Below are 17,465 nucleotides of genomic sequence, written 5' to 3' on the forward strand. Positions count from 1 at the left end.
CTTGATTTCCCATTCAGTTTGTTTTATCATTAGTATGTAGAAACACAACTGATTTTTATGTGTTAATTTTATGTACTACAAACTGTGCAAAATTCATTTATTCTAGTAGGTTTTTTTGTTTTGTTTTGTTTGTTTTCTTGGAACCAGGGATTGAACTCAGAGGTACTTAACCACCGAACCACATCCTCAGCCCTTTTTTTATATTTGATTTAGAGACAGGGTCTCACTGAGTTGCTTACAGCCTCACTAAGTTGCTGAGGCTGACTTTGAATTCATGATCCTCTTGCCTGGGATTACAGCCACTGGGATTACAGGCATGTGCCACTGTGCCTAGCTCTAGCTGCTTTTTTGTGGAGTCTTTAGAATTTTCAACATATAAGATTATGTTATCTGGGAACAGAAAAATTTTTATTTCTTCCTTTCCAATTTGAATGCCTTTTATTTGTTTTTCTTGCCTAATTGCTCAGGCTAAGACATCCAATACTATTGGATGGAACTAGCAAAAGTAATCTATATTTATTCTTAACACATAGTCCTTATGGATTTTATGATTTGGTAAGCAAATCCTTAGTAGGTACCAAGGAATGTTAAAAAAGTTAAATTAAGCCAAAAGCTGTGGTGCATGCCTATATCCCAGCTACTTAGGAAGATTACTTGAGCCCTGGAGTTCAAACCAGACCTGTCAGCATAGCCAAATCCTGTCTCAAAAAAAGAAAGGAGAAGTTTTTATACTTAAATTATAGCCTACGTACTCTGAATAAAACAAAAATGAATAACACATTTTAGAAAGATTTTTAACCAAAACACTTAAAATTTTTTTAAAAAATTAATTTTGATAAGGAAGAAAATCTCTGTTCCTTGGAATTCTTGATTTAGCCCACTTTTTCCCATTATCCTGTATTGGATCATTATAAAAACTTAAATTCAATAATAATATTTTTTATTTATTTGGTACTAGGAATTGAACACAGGGGCACTTTACCACTGATCTGCATCCCAACTCCTTTTTATTTGAGACAGGGATCTTACTAAGTTGCTTATAATCTCACTAAATGGCTGTGGCTGACTGGGCATGGTGGCACTTGCCTGTAATCCCAGCAACTCAGGAGGCTGAGGCAGGAAGACTGCTAGTTCAGAGCCAGGCTCAGCAATCTAGTGAGGCTTTAAGCAACTTAGCAAGACCGTGTCTTAAAACAAAAATTAAAAGGGCTGGGGATATAGTTCAGTGGTTAATTACCCCTAGGTTCAATCCCCAGTATCCGCCCCCACAGACCAAAAAAAAAAAAAATTGCTGAGACCGGCCTCCAATTTGCCATCCTCCTGCATCAGCTTCCCCAGTTCCTGGGATCACAGGCGTCCACCACCATGCCCAAAAAATACACTTGCTGTAACTGAAATAATATTTGGATATATGTATTTTGTTTACAGAATTGAAAATTTCGGATCTAATGGGCTAATAAGATAGTCTTTTTGTCTTCTAGAAGGTAAAGACAGTGAGCTCTGAAATGTCTATTGTGTTTTGGCTTCTTGTGTGAGGTCCTGTGGACAAGGAAAATGGACTGATAACTGGGTAGAGAGAAGAACAGGGCCAGTCAACTTTTGACCAGAATTTAATTATTTTAGGATTAAGATAATTCTTACTTGTTTGTCTTAGAATCCCAAAATCTATATTTGACTTGTTTACCTGTCTTTATACTTTTGTGTTTCCTTTCTTATAAAATTCCTTTCAAAAAGAAAATACAGCATTATATTTAGTGTTAGGGAAAAATGGAAAGTTATTTTTATTCACGCTCAAGTAAAAGGAAAAAAGAGAGAGAAATCTTCTAAAGGCAGCATAGGTAGGATTCAGATGACTCCCAGGTAAAAAGTAAAAACCCCTGAAGAGAAAGATGGAGACCTACTGCTGGTTCCATTCATCCTGGAGTTGTTTCTCTTCCCAAGTGTTCTTTTCTTGTTCTTTGAATGCTATTGTATCCTGTTAATTTAAAGATTCAGCCAAATTTTGTTACCCACAGCAACTTATTTTCTGAGAGTTCTGAATACCGAGTTTTTCTGTAAGGTACTAATGATTTACTTTTAATATCCCCTAAAGGAGTGTGACTTAAACATTTCTGTCTCATCTATGATTATATAATAATATAAGGCCTTAAGCAACTTAGCAAGACCTTAAAACAAAAATTAAAAGAGCTGGCTGGGGATATAGTTCAGTGGTTAAAACTTAATGGCTTAAAACTATAGTTAGTTGTCACTCATGATTTTGTGGGTTGACGAGGTGGGTTTTCTGCACCCATCCTTAAAAAAAGGAGTTCTAGGAATATTTTGAATAGGCGCATTGCTGGAATGGATTAAATCTCCCAAAGCAACTACTTTGAACAATTCTCTTATTCTACTTATTTAAAATAGTATTTTCCTTATACTTACAGCTATAAATTAACTTCTTAATGTAACTTAGTGTAGTGTTTGTTGCAGTTCATATGATTTATATAATGTTCATTGCCTCGCATCCAACACAGCAACCTACAGTCTTATTCATTCTTAATTATAGTGCTTGGAGAAGAGAGGCCTGGAAACAGGACCACTGCTCTGTTAAACATCTGTGAGTCTTTCTGACAACCAGGTAGTAGAGATAGATAGCTAACAGGAGGACTGATCTCATGAGGGAAAAGGAAGCTATGGCTTTTTATTGGATTATGACAGTCTAGTAAAGCACAGAGAATTTCAAACTTGTTTCATCCAGAGGGTAGCTCTTTGTTCAAATATATTTTACTGGAAATGGTGCACAAAAAGGTAACAGTTGAGCTGTTGTGATTGAAGGCAAGGAATTGGGAGAATTAGAGTCTAATTTTTTCATCTCCCTCTTTTTCTCTACCTCCCCTTCTCTCCCTTCTCAGTCCTCCGAGGGAGAAAGAGGTTGAGAGAAATGGTTGGGTTTGGGATTCTCCAATCTTCAGTTAATATCCATTAGTAGCCAACTATGTTTTCAGGAAAAAAAAAAATAACCAAAATATGTACTCAAAAATGCTTCATCTTAATTTTTCGGGGTGGGCACCAGGGATTGAACTCAGGGGACTTAATCACTGTTCCACATCCCCAGCCCTATTTTTTATTTTATTTTAGAGACAGAGTCTCACTGAATTGCTTAGCGCCTTGCTGTTGCTGAGGCTGACTTTGAACTTACGGTCCTTCTGTCTCAGCTTCCCAAGCCGCTGGGATTATGGCTGCCCTTTGACTTTTTTTTTTTTTTTAACATTTATTTTTTGGTTAGACACAATACCTTTATTTTGTTTATTTATTTTTATGTAGTGTTAAGGATCGAACCCAGGGCCTCGAGCATGTTAGGTGAGTGCTCTATCGCTGAGCCACAACCCCAGCCCCAGCCCTTTGTCTTAATTTAATGAGCTACATAGAACCAGCAATAAATGTAGATCCCTTTTAGCCTAAGATCTGTGCTAGTTTGTCAGCCTGTTTAAACGCAGAGTTAAGAATTTTTCTAGCCATGCTTTCTAGCTTAAAATATGAAAATAATCTTTGTTTTTAGAATATTTAAATGATGTATACATTTTTTAAACATACACTTAAAATCTATGTATTGAATGTTGCTGCAGCTCATTTCCTTTGTTGACTTCTTGGTCCAGTTTCCTCTAGACCGCACTTTCAAACTTTTTAACTTTTATCCCATCCCTGACATACTGATTTAGTAAGTCTGGCATGAGATCCAAGAATCTACTTGCCTAATAAATTCCCATATGAGGATGATTCTGCTGATCCTCAGACCACACTTTGAGTAGTACTGCTCTTAGTCAATATAAAAGTTTTTTTTTTTTTTTTTTTAAAGAAAAAGTCATAATGCACCAGAAAAATAGCGCCACTGTTTTAAGAGTGTGAATTATGATATATTATACTGGGTTTTCTTCCTTTAAAGAATTAGTATTATAAATCTCCCACTCGTTCAAGACTAAGAAATTGTGGAAAATAGGAAATCCTATTTGCTGCCCAGACTTTACCCAAGAAAATGCTTACATTTAAATGTCTTTTTATGAAGAAAGATGACATGAAGGACACATTTTCTCTTTGGGACTTAAAAAACACCTTCTCTATTTTGTTTAAAAATAATATCTGAAAAATATTTTGTCTCTTTTTTTCTGATCATACATAAAATATTTGCTCACTTTGTAAAATCTGCAAAGTGAAAGCAAGCATAAAATGAAACATATCATTGAACAATTCTTGGAAGCCAAATTTTTAATAGCTTATGGCACATTCAAACAATTGTTCTCATAATTTCAAACAATGGTCACCATAATTTATTAACTCAAACTTTGTCTCTGATAGTTTTTTTAAAATAGAATTTGGAAATTGGAGTTACTGAGTTAAAGGATTTGAACATTTTTAAGACTTGAAAATAGACATGTATTTTTTTCCCAGGGCTGGGGACATAGCTCAGTTGGTGGAGTACTTGCCTTGCATGCACAAGGCCCTGGGTTCAACCCCCAGCACCACACACACAAAATAATAATATTATTATTATTATTATTATTATTATTATTATTATTATTCTAAGTTCATTATGAAGGTTATACCAAAATATATTTATATTGGCAAAGTATAAAAGTACCAATATTACTTAACCTTCACTGGAATTAATTATTATTATTTTGTCTTAAAACTGATAGGCAAAAGATGATATTTTATTGTTTTGTTTTGTTTTTTATTTTTTTTAGTTGTAGATGGACATAATACCTCTATGTTTTTTAATTTATTTATTTTTATGTGGTGCTGAGGATTAAACCCAGTGCCTCACAAGTGCTAGGCAAGTGCTCTACTGCTGAGCCACAACCCCAGTCTGGTATTTTATTGTTTCAAAATTAACTCTTTTTGTAGTTCATTAGCTATATTCTGTTCTTTCTTCTGTGAAGTATTGGCTCTTATCCTGCCTGTTTTTATGTTATTGGTTTGAAGTGAAATAAACAAGTCACAGAAGGACAAATACTGCATGATTCCGTCTATATAAGGTATCTGAAATAGTCGAAATCATAGAAGCAAAAGGTATGATCATGATTGCCTAGGGCTGGAGAAAAGGTAAATGGGGTGTTGCTGTTCAGTGGTTATAATGTTTCAGTTATACAAGATGAGTAAGTCCCAGAGATCTGCTGTACACCTTTGGGGTTATAGTTAACAATACTCTACACATAAAAACTTGTTAGGAAATGGGCATAGGGGTGCTCAACTGATATTCTAGCGACTCTGGAGGCTGAGACGGGAGGATGCTGGGTTGGGTTAGGGATGTAGCTCAGAGGTAGAGAAAAAGAAATTTGTTAGGATGGTAACCTAATAATTCTTACCATAATTTTTAAAAATCTTAGTTTTTAGTTGTCAATTTTCACAAGTTTTTAGGATATTGGCCTTTTATATATTTGTGGGTAGTACTTATATGCCTTTTAATTTTGTTTCTGAGTCTTGACATACAGAATTGTATAATTTCCATGTGGTCATATCTTCAGTTGTATCTTGCAATTTCTGTACTCCCTTCTTTCAGCAAATGTCCTGAGTCTGGGACTGTTGGGCTTGGATCTCCAAAGAACTCTTTTTATGTACATGGTTCTTCCTGACTGAAATCCCTTCTCTGACTACTCCTCCCATATTTCTATTCATAAGAATCTAGACATTTGACCTTCTTTGTGAAAACTTTCTTGATCACCCTGTGAAAATTTGGGTATAATTTCCACTATGTTTTCATTGGTTTTGTTTGGAGCTACATTATAAAAAGTACTAGTACTGGGAAAAAAGAAAAGAAAAAAGATGCCACATGGTGGTGCACACCTGTAATCCCAGTGACTCAGGAGGCTAAGGAGAGGGATCAAAAGTTTGAGGCCAACTTGGGCAATAGAGTAGGACCCTATCTCAAAATAAGTAATAAAAAGAGGTAGGCGTGTAGCTCAATGGTAGTGTGCCTCTGGGTTCAACCCCCAGTACTACCAAAAAGAAAAAGTGAATAGAAAATCAAGTAAGTGGAGACAGCATGGTTGGCCAATGAAGGCTGGCTATTGGAGAGGACAGAACAATAATGTGGGGTCAGGGAATTTATCTTTAAATAAAGAGACATTTTATCAAGTTAATTTATGTGCATGTGGTTAGGAAGTCAAATAGGGTAATGTATGAACCCGTATTATTACTACATAATTTGTAACATAACTTTTAATACATGACTGTCTTTTGGTTTGTTTAGTCTTCTATGTATTTGTCCCTAGTTCTTCCCAAATTCTTTAGCAAATCTGTATTCCTCCCAATCTAATTTTCCAAATGGTCAGACAGTTCCTTTTTCCTTGGCATTGAGGTATGTTGTTCCTCATTCTTCATCTCTTCAACTTTCTTGCAACACTAAGCTTAAACATCATTTTGCCAGAGACCTTCCCTGACCCACTCTCTTAATCAGATCCTCTCATTATCCTATATGTGGTATTTATCACAGCTTATAATGGTATTTTTATTTGTACAGTGGTTTGTCTGCCTTCCTTCGCTAGATGGTAAATTCTGAGGACTAGGATACTGCTGCATTATTCACCACTATATTCCTAGCAATTATCTCAATTTTTGGCTCATAGGAATTTTTGCACAAAGACTAAATTATTAGCCCTTGAAAGAAGTCTTGAGAGAGGGCCTTAAATTACAGCACTGGTTGTAGGAATTAGAAGAGAGGATGGATAGCTTTTTGTTTTTTTGGTACTGGAGTTTGAACCCAGGGACACTTTACCACTGAACTACATCCCCAGTCCTCTTTCTTTCTTTCTTTTTTATTTATTTTGGTAGGGGGTACTGGAGATTGAATTCAGGGACACTCAACCACTAAGCCACATCCCCAGCCCTATTTTGTATTTTATTTAGAGACAAGGTCTCATTGAGTTGCTTAGTGTCTTGCTTTTGCTGAGGCTGGCTTTGAACTCATGATCCTCCTGCCTCAGCCTCCCAAACTGCTGCGATTACCCAGTCTCCTTTATTTTTTATTTTGAGACAGGGTCTTACTAAATTGTTCAATCCTTCTGCCTCAGCCTCCCATGTTGCTGGAATTACAGGTGGGTGTCACCACACCCGGCAAGAGATTCTTTTCTAAAGCAGAGTTATAAGATTTCGGGAGGGCCACACGATGTTCCGTCTAGAAACAATTAGACCTTTTAAGGAGAATCTTATCAGCCCATGAATTCATGTGGAGGACTCATTTTCACTGTATTCTGTTGAAAGTGAGAAGTTCGGGTCATCATATATTTAACAATAGTCATTGGGTAGGAGATTCTTGATTTGTGGATAACTTGCAAATCCACTCCAACCTTCTTTCTTTGTATTCCTTTGGAATGTTTCCTAGGACAGAATCACTTTGCTTTTACATCTTACAGGGAAACAAAGAACAGAGCCATTAAAAAGGGCTAAAGAATTTGAGGTACCATGCCTATTGGAAAGAAAACATTGGCTATGATGGTGACTTTGGTTCAGTATTGTAAATTAGTAAATTGCATAGTACTAGGGTCTCAAAAAGGCAGTAGCAGGCATTTGGGTACAAGAAAAGAAGATTCCTGATTCATACTTTTTAAAAAAATTTTTTTAAATATTTATTTATTTTTCTAGTTTTTGGCGGACACAACATCTTTGTTTGTATGTGGTGCTGAGGATCGAACCCCGGGCCGCATGCATGCCAGGCTAGCGCGCTACTGCTTGACCCACATCCCCAGCCCCCTGATTCATACTTATTAAATTTTCACTTACTGAGCCCTACACAATACCAATTCCTGATGTGTTATATATCTTTTCTGTAACTCCTACCCCCATCTGTAGAAGTATTATCATCGTTGTTTAGAAATGAATCTGAAGGCAGGTGTGTGGTGCATACCTGTAATCCCAGAAACTCAGAAGGTCTGTCAAGAGGATTGCAAGTTTGAGGTCAGCCTCAACAAGTTAGTGAGACTCTGTCTCAAAATAAAAAATAAAAAGGGCTGGGGATGTAGCTCAGTGGTAGAGTGCCCCTGGGTTCAATCCCCAGCACAAAATTTAAAAAACAAAACAAAAAACGTAAAAACGTAGGGCTGAGGGAACTTGCCTGGTACTGCAGAATTTTTTTTTTTTTTATGGACACACAATACCTTTATTTTATTTATTTGTTTGTTTGTTTGTTTTTATGTGGTTCTGAGAATCAGACCAGGCAAGTGCTCTACCACTGAGCTAAAACCCCAGCCCCATAATTTGTTTTTAAGAAGGGTTATATGCCCATCTTTTTATAGTTCTCTGCATTGACCAGAAAGAAATGAAAATGACTGGAAGCTGGAAAAACCAAAGCAATGTTCTATTTTTTTCATTATAATGGCTAGTAGTTAGCTAAAGTGAGTTCCTATGCCTTAAATAAACACATGTAATGTAAATAGGAACTAAACTCCAGCAAAATGAATGGGAATTGAAATGGAGCTCAAATAAGAGAGCAAATTATTGATAAATTCTAGTGAATCTTCAAGAGCCAGAGTTTTTAATTCAAACATAATTTCAGTTGTCAATACAGTATAAACTAGGCTCTGATTAATAAATATAACACTTTGGGCTCTGGAAAGAGCTGACTTTATGATTTAACTGTCTTGTCTTTCTTTTGAATGCAGCCATTTCAAATACCTACTTCATAGTTTGCATAGTCCTGGTTATTTGTTTGGTTTTCCTCAGTGAACTAGAAGCTCCATGAAGGCAGGTACCAGATCTGTTTGTTCAAATAGTACAGTCAGTGCCTGGCACTTCATTGGGGCTCAGTTAATATTTTTTACTAATTTATATAGTCTTTATCTAGATTTTGGCATCTCAAGGTTCTCAGGATCATAAATTCCTTCACATACCTGCCTGAAGCAGGAAAGGAAATTCTTCCAGAGCCCTGCTGGTATGCTTCTGGGTTAGGCTGTTACATTCCCCAGGTCCTACCTCTTTGGGTGGAGCCCCCAAAGCTTGATGCCACATGGGCTGTGTTTTTGGCAAAGGGGCTTGTCCTTGTTCTGAGGTTCTGACTATAAATGGATTATGCTATTTCCTGTCCCCAGGTGAACTCAGTGGGGCTGCAGCTGGCTGTAAGAGTTGAGTTACTGCTTTCTCTTCTGGAACCTCCCTACCTCTAGAGATGGCACCAGTATAGGGTGACCAAGTAGGAAATGCCAAACCTTTTCCTGAAGTTCTAAACAGCTTAAGGAGTCCTCCAGATGGAGCTGGAATCGCTCCCAGTGAGAAGAGCTGGATCTTACGTAACTTTATAGACAGCCCTTTTTAGGAAAAAACAAACTGTTCCTCGGCTACTGCTGGACTTTTTGAGACACATCCTGAATTCTTTCCTAGCTGCTCAGCATTCCCCGTTGAAGGCAGCTAACAGGACAAAACTGAAGACTGGTAAGGTTAATGGGGAAAATAGGAAAAGGGAGGGGGAGAGGGATGTCCATCATTCTGGCTGGAACATACTGTTCTGGTTCTCAAGCTGCAGCTCCCATCCAGGCAGTAGAGGGAGCACAGTGTGGTGTGGAGGGAACTCTGAAAGAGGAGTGGTACCTCGCTGCACATTCCAGAAGACAGCCCTTGTATTTCTTTTTCCTTTTCTTTTTTTTTAAAGAGATTTCTTTCTTTATTTTTTTTTTAAATGGGCCTTTGTGTGCAATGCTGAGAATTGAACCCAGTGCCTCACACATGCCAGTCAAGTGCTCTACCACTGAGTCACAACCCCAGCTCCAGCCCTTGTATTTCTTGTATCCTCCTTAGCACCCCCACACTCTTAACAAGAAGGACTATAAGCATGTACATGGCTATAATAAACCACATTCTGCTCTGGAGAAAGATGTTTTTCTAGTTTAGTTTGGTGAAGATTCAGTTCCTCCTTAGTTCAATTCAGGAAACATTTTAAGCATCTACCATAAGCCTTTGAAGGGTTTTTGTTGTTGTTATTGTTTTTGTACTGGGGTTGAACTCAGGGGCACTTAACCACTTAGCAACATTCCAGCACTTTTTTGTGTTTTATTTAGAGACAGGGTCTTGCTGAGTTGCTTAGGGCCTTGCTAAGTGGTTTTTTTTTTTTTTTTTTTAAATTGACTCATGTACATATTTATGGGGTACCATGGGACATTTTGAAACATTTATACAATGTGTAAAGCATAATGGCATATCCATCACCTTAAACATTTATGATTTCTTTGTGTTGGAAATATTCAGATATTCAAAATCTTCTCTACTAGCTATTTTAAAATACATGATAAATTATTCTTTAAAGGCATTTAAAGAGGCTGATGTAAATAGACTTCATCTTCAAAGGATAACTCCAAAAGGAGATCAATTTCAAGGTTAATGTAGAAATTTAGTCAAGTAATAATTATAGGTTGGTCTTTAGTCTGTAGGGATAGAGAAGGGTGAATAGAATCAGTAATACTTGATGATCATTGGAATACAGTAGGATGTATAAAGTAGAAAATGACATAAGTAACCAAAACTCAAAATTGATGACTTAACATAAGTTGGAAGTTTTTTTTCTCAGCAAAAGCAACAAATACAGCCAGGCCTGGCAGCTTCATAGTCATTTGAGACCCAGGCTCCTTCCTGGTTTTTCCTCTGCTATCCTTAGGCCATCTTTATGATCACTCATACCCTACTAGCAGCAGGATAGGAAAAGGATGCACTCTGTTCATCATAAAGGGACTGCCAAGAAGTCCACACAGCATTTATATTGTAGCTTAGTAAAATGGCCACTCCCACTGTAAGAGAGATGGAAATGTAGAATTTTAATTGGGCAGCATCAAATCCAGCCAAATACCAAGGTTCTATTAAATTAAAAGTGAAAAAGAGAGTGGATAATTCATTGGCAGCTAACAATTTGGCACCTGGGAAGGTGGGCAACTAATTTGATTCAGGCAAATTGTTTACAAAAGAGCAGAGATTTCACAAAGGTACACATGTACCACTTGAAAAGAGATGACTTTGATCAGTAGGCACAGCTTTAACATTTAAATCTTATTATTGTGAAGAATAAACAATTTAGTTCAGATAAATCCCCAGCACAAGTATCAATATAGCTATACTAATTTAATCTGAATCACTATCATGTAAAATTGCCATATTTGTGATTTTAAGTATCTTATCATTCATTAATATTCTGATTATAGAAGAGGGTAGACCAAACATATTGCTGCTATTTAGAACAAAATCCAAAGAAGGTACAAATTAAGGCATTTGCTTAATCTCTACCACAGATATTAGTAAGGGCTTTGAGAGTCAGGCAAGAAATCCAAGCCCAACTCTTCTAATTTCAAGCTCTGTGATCTTGGATAAAGTTAATCTCTTTAAGAGATTTTAACTCCAAACAGCAGTGATACTATCTACTTTGCATAGTTATAGTAAAGATTAGAAATGCATTTATGACAAACATCTAGTATAGTTGGTAGCATAATAAAAATAGCTAATATTATTATAAGTATTTGTTATTTGCAAGAAGTCATTTATTTCCTTCTATCTCGTGGCACATTGAGAGGTTTTCCTCCAAAGATTTATAACCATTTGTACATTGTTCTTAGGTTGCTTCTATAGCATTTTGGTTCCTGTTTACAAAGCCTGTAACTATTTGTGATAGCACCTCCATTCACAGTCTCCCCTTCATCTTTGCTCAAAATGAACTGTCCCCTAGCCTCAAACCTTTCATCGATATTTATCACGTCCAAGCCCATCTTCCTGTTAATGGTTTTCTTACTATCCACATTCGTACCACATATGGAAGTAGGGGAGGGGTTGGGGCATAAGCCAATTGAGGTATGGATTTGGAACCTGAGGGCAGGGGGAAAAAATGTCTTGTAGAATCATGTAATAGTATTGTTAAGCAGAAATAGAAAAATAAAGATGGTTTATAGTTCATTCTGATAATGCTTACTGCATTACTGCTAAATTCCACAGATGCTTTTGAAGTACTTTATGTGAGGGAAATTAGCCAGTCTGTCAGACCCAATACAAATAACCTCAGGATTCTTCCTTTACATTCCTCAGTGGCTCCTTAGCAGGGAGCTGCCTCTGAAATGTCTGCCACAGCCCTGCAGGAAGAGGAAAGAACATCTTCTGGGATCAGAATTTTGAGATACAGACCTTGACTAATGAGACCTTTAATGTCTAGAGTAGGGGTCAGCAAAATGTGGCCTATGCCAGGGTGTTTTCATATGGCCCACAAACTGAGAGTGTTTTTACTTTTTTTTTTTTTTTTGGTAACGGGGATTGAACTCAGGGGCATTCGACTACTGAGCCACATCCCCAGCCCTATTTTGTATTTTATTTAGAGTTAGGGTCTCACTGAGTTGCTCAGCACCTTGCTATTGCTGAGGCCGACTTTGAACCCTCGATCCTCCTGCCTCAGCCTCCTGAGCCACTGGGATTACAGGCATGTGCCACTGTGCCCAGCTGTTTTTTACATTCCCAAATTATTAAATTTCAGATGTTCGTACCACAAAAATGATAAGTTTTTGAGGAGATATATACTCTTTATATAAAGATATATATCTCTTTATATAAAGAGATATATATCTTTTTGAGGATATATATATATATGTGTGTGTGTGTGTGTTAATTAGCTTGATTTAATTATTCCACATTGTATTCATAAATCAGAACATTGCTTTTTATTCCATAAATACATATACATTGTCAATTTACAACAAAACATAAGAAAAAGAATATATGGCATAACAATGTGGCCCACAAAACGTAGATATCTATTCTCTGATCTTTTGAGTTTGCTGATCCCTGATCCAGAGGCCTTTTCTCTAAAAGGAGGTGGGTCTCATCAGACCCTGCAGGAGTTTTAGATGTCTGTTTTAAATCCCAGGATAGGCACTGACAGAAAGAGGTGTCAGCATCAATGAAGAATAGTTCTGGAGACCTGGCCAACTAACCCCATACTGAGGAATTGCCAGGCTAGCAAGACCAAAGGCTTGTGTTGGGCTTAGAACACAGTATTGCCTTTGTTCTTACTGAGCAGTGGCATACGTCCCTTCATTGGTGTTGCTTTCTCAGACCTTTTAGGCTAAGTTCAGTAAGTCCTGTTGCTGATGCTGTATCAGTGGGATATATGCCTCAGATTGGAATACTGGGCCCCCCCATATGGGATAATTCAGTTTGTGACTCCTGGATAGAGCAAGAGGATGCTTCTTTTTGCTACCATGTTCCCACCCAGGGATGCTTTACCACTGAGCTACATTCCCAGACATTTTTATTTTTTATTTTGGGCACTAAGTCCTTAGGGCCTTGCCAAGTTGCTGAGGCTGGCCTTAAACTTTCAATCCTCCTGCCTTAGCCTCCCAAGTCGATGGATTACAAGCATATACCACCACACTCAGCTGTTTCTTCCTTTTCTAATATAAACTAATGGAAGTCAATTTCTTATGTCTCCATAAGCAGATTCCTATTGCACATGTTCCTCAAATCAGAGGTAGGGATTATAGGCCTGAAAGAAAGGCATTGAACCTTAATGGACAGACTAGGACTACTTCGCAACATCACTGTGACTTAGAAGAAGGAAAACCCCAGGAGGCAGCCAGGGCTCTCTATTTACATACATGAATGACAGTTCTATTTCTGAAATACTTTACTTAAAGGATTTGATAGAGTTTACATTTCCTGTTATTTGTTTTTATTTTTCAAATATTTTTTGTTGCTACAATATCAGAAGATGTATACAATTAGACCCTTTTCAAGGAAGTAAAAGAGCTTGAAAAGGCAGGTACCCTGCCCCAGATGACCCAGCAAGCCAGGGAAGAAGCCAAGAATGAAAGCAGTGTTTCTATTCTTGGGCATCCTGCCACTGTCTTACGCATGGGTAGCTTCCAGATAGAACTGAGATCAAACTTCTTTATCACTAGTGATCAGATCTCATTGCTTTGGGGCTACATTGTTTTTCTGATGACCAGGTAGATAAACCTTGAATGACACAAAAAGAATGTATTGAATGAGTGGTTCACTAGCCTGCCTTTCTGCCAGCACCCTAGCTCCTCAAAGTATTGGTATGTTGTGTCACTGATGATGGTTGTGAGTCAGCCACGGTCAGGAAGATGACAGAGTTATTGTTTCTGTGTGCATGACTGCTTTCTTTGCACTTCAACATTCCTACCTGGTGTGTAGTACATTCTTGTCATTCCAAAGAAGTCTGCTGTGTACACAGTCCCATAGGCCAGTCTACATCTATTTACATCAGCTCTCCAGCTGCCAGCCTCCTCACGCTCCTATCTGCCTAATGGAACAAGTAAAAAAATGTGTCAGGAGTTGCCTTTCAGGGAGGTAATTGGGATATCCATAGAGTTCCAGATGCTATGGTCAGAGTATACAGTTCTTAGGATCCTAGCCCTTGGGGGACAAAGAATCTTTCAGGAGGGATCATCTGGGCACTGGCTCTTGGCCAAATGATGGCTGATTTCTTGGTGGTTTAATCTTATTGTGTAATGAATGTCTAGGAAAGAAACTCTGGTGACACAAATTTTCAAGGAATTTTATATTCCTGCTAAAAACTATGCAAATCAATTGAGGACCAGCTTAACCCATTCTTTGTCTCAAATATCTTATAGAACTCTCCAAGCAGACTTTTCTTTTTCATCTTAACACACTCTGTACTACTCTGGGACTTGTGAAAGGGTCTGCTTTTGGTTGGTTCAATGGCAGTCTCTCCTTGATTTTATTCATCATTTCAATGCAACCAGTTTGTGAGTGGGCGTATGTGTGCCCTGACTAAAACAATGTGTTAGATCTTTTGTACAAGACTCTGAAGAATGCTGTGAGCAAAAGTTTTCAATTTGAGGTCCATCTGGTCCCAAAGAGTTGGGACTAGATACCTGGACCCATGAAAGCTCTGTTTCTTCCCCTTCCCTGTCACTGTTAATGCTAAACTGATTTTCAACAAAGCTGGCTTCCTCCAGAATCCAACTTAGCAACCTGGAGAAGCCTGAGGCCACTCCTATAGCAGGAAGCTGTCCTACATTTGGGCAGTAACCAGTAGAACTTGATACTGACGCCAGAGTGTAAAAATAAACACCTCCTACGATCTGTCTTAATCCATTGGCATCAGAGTTGCTATTATTAGTCTATAGGCCTCACAGGCAGCTGTGATGGGCAGACAACAGCCTGGTCAGACCTATCCTGCCATCTTGGGATCAGAGTGTTCCTCCCCTTCACCTCCTGGGATGTGATCTGGGGCCCCAGGAGAAGCAGCATCAGTCTGGGCTCATACCTACAACAGGTATGAGATGGAGTCCTATAGTGTCTTTAGTCTCAAGAGCCTGAGGCTCCCAGCGCCAGCTACCAGTCTAGAGTATAATGAGCATAAGATGACTGATTCAGGCCTAGTGTAGAGCAGGGGAAAAAAGAGAATATGACTTTCTTTCTATTCCTTTGACTTTTTTTTTTTCCAGTTGTAGATGGACACAGTACCTTTATTTTATTTTTTATTTTTATGTGGTGCTGAGGATCAAACCCAGTGCCTCACACATGCCAGGCGAGCACTCTACCACTGAGCCACAGCTCCAAAAAGAGATTTTTTGCTCCCCGATTTTCTAGACCTGGAGTCTTTAAAACTGGGAGAGAGGAAAGGACTCTTTCCTCTGCCAGCGGTATAATAATATTAGGGACTTATTACTGAGCACTAATCATGTGTCAGGTATTACATATAGTATCTTATTTAATTCTCCGTCAAACCTTTGAGGGAAAATATGCCAGTATTACAGCTGAAAGACCTCAGGTTTGGTGAGGTTTACTGATATCCCAAAGTTACATAGCTGGCAAGTCAGGTGTTAGGTTTAAGGCCAGGCCCATCTTTACACCAAATCCGTGCTATGAACATTATAGAACATAGGCTCCCGAAGCCTCAAGAACTGGCCATACTCCAGCCACCTGCTTTTTAAAAATTTAAAAATAAACAAAAACAAGCTGGAGCCGGGCTTGGTGACACACGCCTATAATCCCAGTGGCTCAGGAGGCTGAGATAAGAGGATCTCAAGTTCAAAGCCACTTTTAGCAATTTAGCAAGACCTTATCTCAAGATAAGAAGGGCTGGGAATGTGGCTCAGTGGTTAAGCACCTCTGGGTTCAATCCCTGGTGTAAAAAAACAAAAAACAAGCTGGGCTCAGTGGCACCTGCTTGTAATCTCAGTGCTTCGGGAGGCTGAAGCAGGAGGATAGCAAGTTCCAGGCTAGTGTTAGCAATTTAATGAGACCCTGTCTCAAAATTAAAAAATAAAAACAAGGACTGGGAATGTTACTCAGTGGTAGAGCACGTCTTGTTTCAATCCCTATTACTATGGGAAGAAAAAAAGAGTTAACAAAAAATATTTGCTTACTTTAATCTTATAACTTAATATTGAGTTATTGGTACATAAAAATGGTTTCTGCTGCCACTTGCTAGCAAGGCAAGTGCTTTTACCAAGCCTGGTGACTGTCTAAAGTCTATTGGAAATTAAGGACACCTCCAGGAAAAGGGTTTGACTCTGACAGACTGACAGTACTCACGGGATCATGACCCCTTGCTGAGAACATTGCCAGATCAGAACTTGGTTCCCTAGAGGAGCAAGGCTTTGATGGCTTCTTGTGGTCATGATGAGGGAAGGGTGCCCTAATGAAAAGATTTCCTTGAAAGGCAGCTACGCTTCCCTCTCACTTTATCCTACCTCCCCCACCCTGGACCCACAACTGGCTTGTGTAATTCAATCCAGATTCTTCTCATAACCTACTTCTCAGTGCATATGTGCCCTTTTATTTACAGCTTTGGACAAACTGATTGGATAGCAGCTTACCAGCCTACATGTTTCATCCACTGTCTAGAGGGAGGGAGAGTAGAGAACACTCTGACTTTACTTCCTAGAGCCCAGAAGCCAAAAGGATCAACCAAAGAGTAAGCAAGGTATTAACCACACTGAGCAGTTAAGAAGCAGCATAGGAGTCTTTTGTGTTCCAACCACCTTACTCCTGCAAAACACATTCTTGAAAACTATCCTGCAAGCAAAAGCAGGCCAAGCTGGGGCTTTGAGCATCCACCTCTGATCTCTGTGTTTTCCTGTTCCCTGCTGCTCGGCTACACGTAGCATTGAGAGGTCTACGTGGTCTCTGCTGCATTCTCAGTCCCCTCATCTGAAGAGCTCTGACTGTCAAGGTAGGAACTAAATCTTCTTAATTCCCTATAGTCCCCTCTCCCCATAACATACATCCTCAAAAGAAATAAGATCTACAGCAAATTCTCAGTCTCTAGGGAATTAAAACCGTAGCAGTTAGAAACCAGACACTTGGGAGCGTATGTGTCCACACAGTCATGCTGGAATGCAGGAGGGTGAGAAAGAGAGTGTTTATTAACACCTTGCACAGGAACCTCCCTGGGGCTTCAGATTTTATTTTGGCTTAGTTTATAATTAGGCCTGAAAGGGACCTTAAGAGGTCATCTGAGTGAACCCTCTGCCTCCAAA

The 17,465-nt window shown here is 38.6% G+C and overlaps 1 protein-coding gene across 3 annotated transcripts in view; it reads left to right on the forward strand.

Moving 5' to 3' along the window:
* Positions 1 to 17,465, forward strand: part of Rusc2 (RUN and SH3 domain containing 2) — a 62,765-nt gene that overhangs the window by 5,957 nt on the left and 39,343 nt on the right. Inside the window, exon 1 of one of the 3 annotated variants that reach the window (XM_071600734.1) lies at positions 17,141 to 17,158. The exons of the other annotated variants lie outside the window; for them this stretch is intronic. The gene's annotated coding sequence lies outside the window, so the exon portion shown is untranslated. Of the gene's footprint in view, positions 1 to 17,140; positions 17,159 to 17,465 lie in introns of those variants that run through there. 3 annotated transcript variants of the gene reach the window in all.

Source organism: Marmota flaviventris, chromosome 13, assembly GCF_047511675.1.
Source record: "Marmota flaviventris isolate mMarFla1 chromosome 13, mMarFla1.hap1, whole genome shotgun sequence".
NCBI lineage: Eukaryota > Metazoa > Chordata > Mammalia > Rodentia > Sciuridae > Marmota > Marmota flaviventris.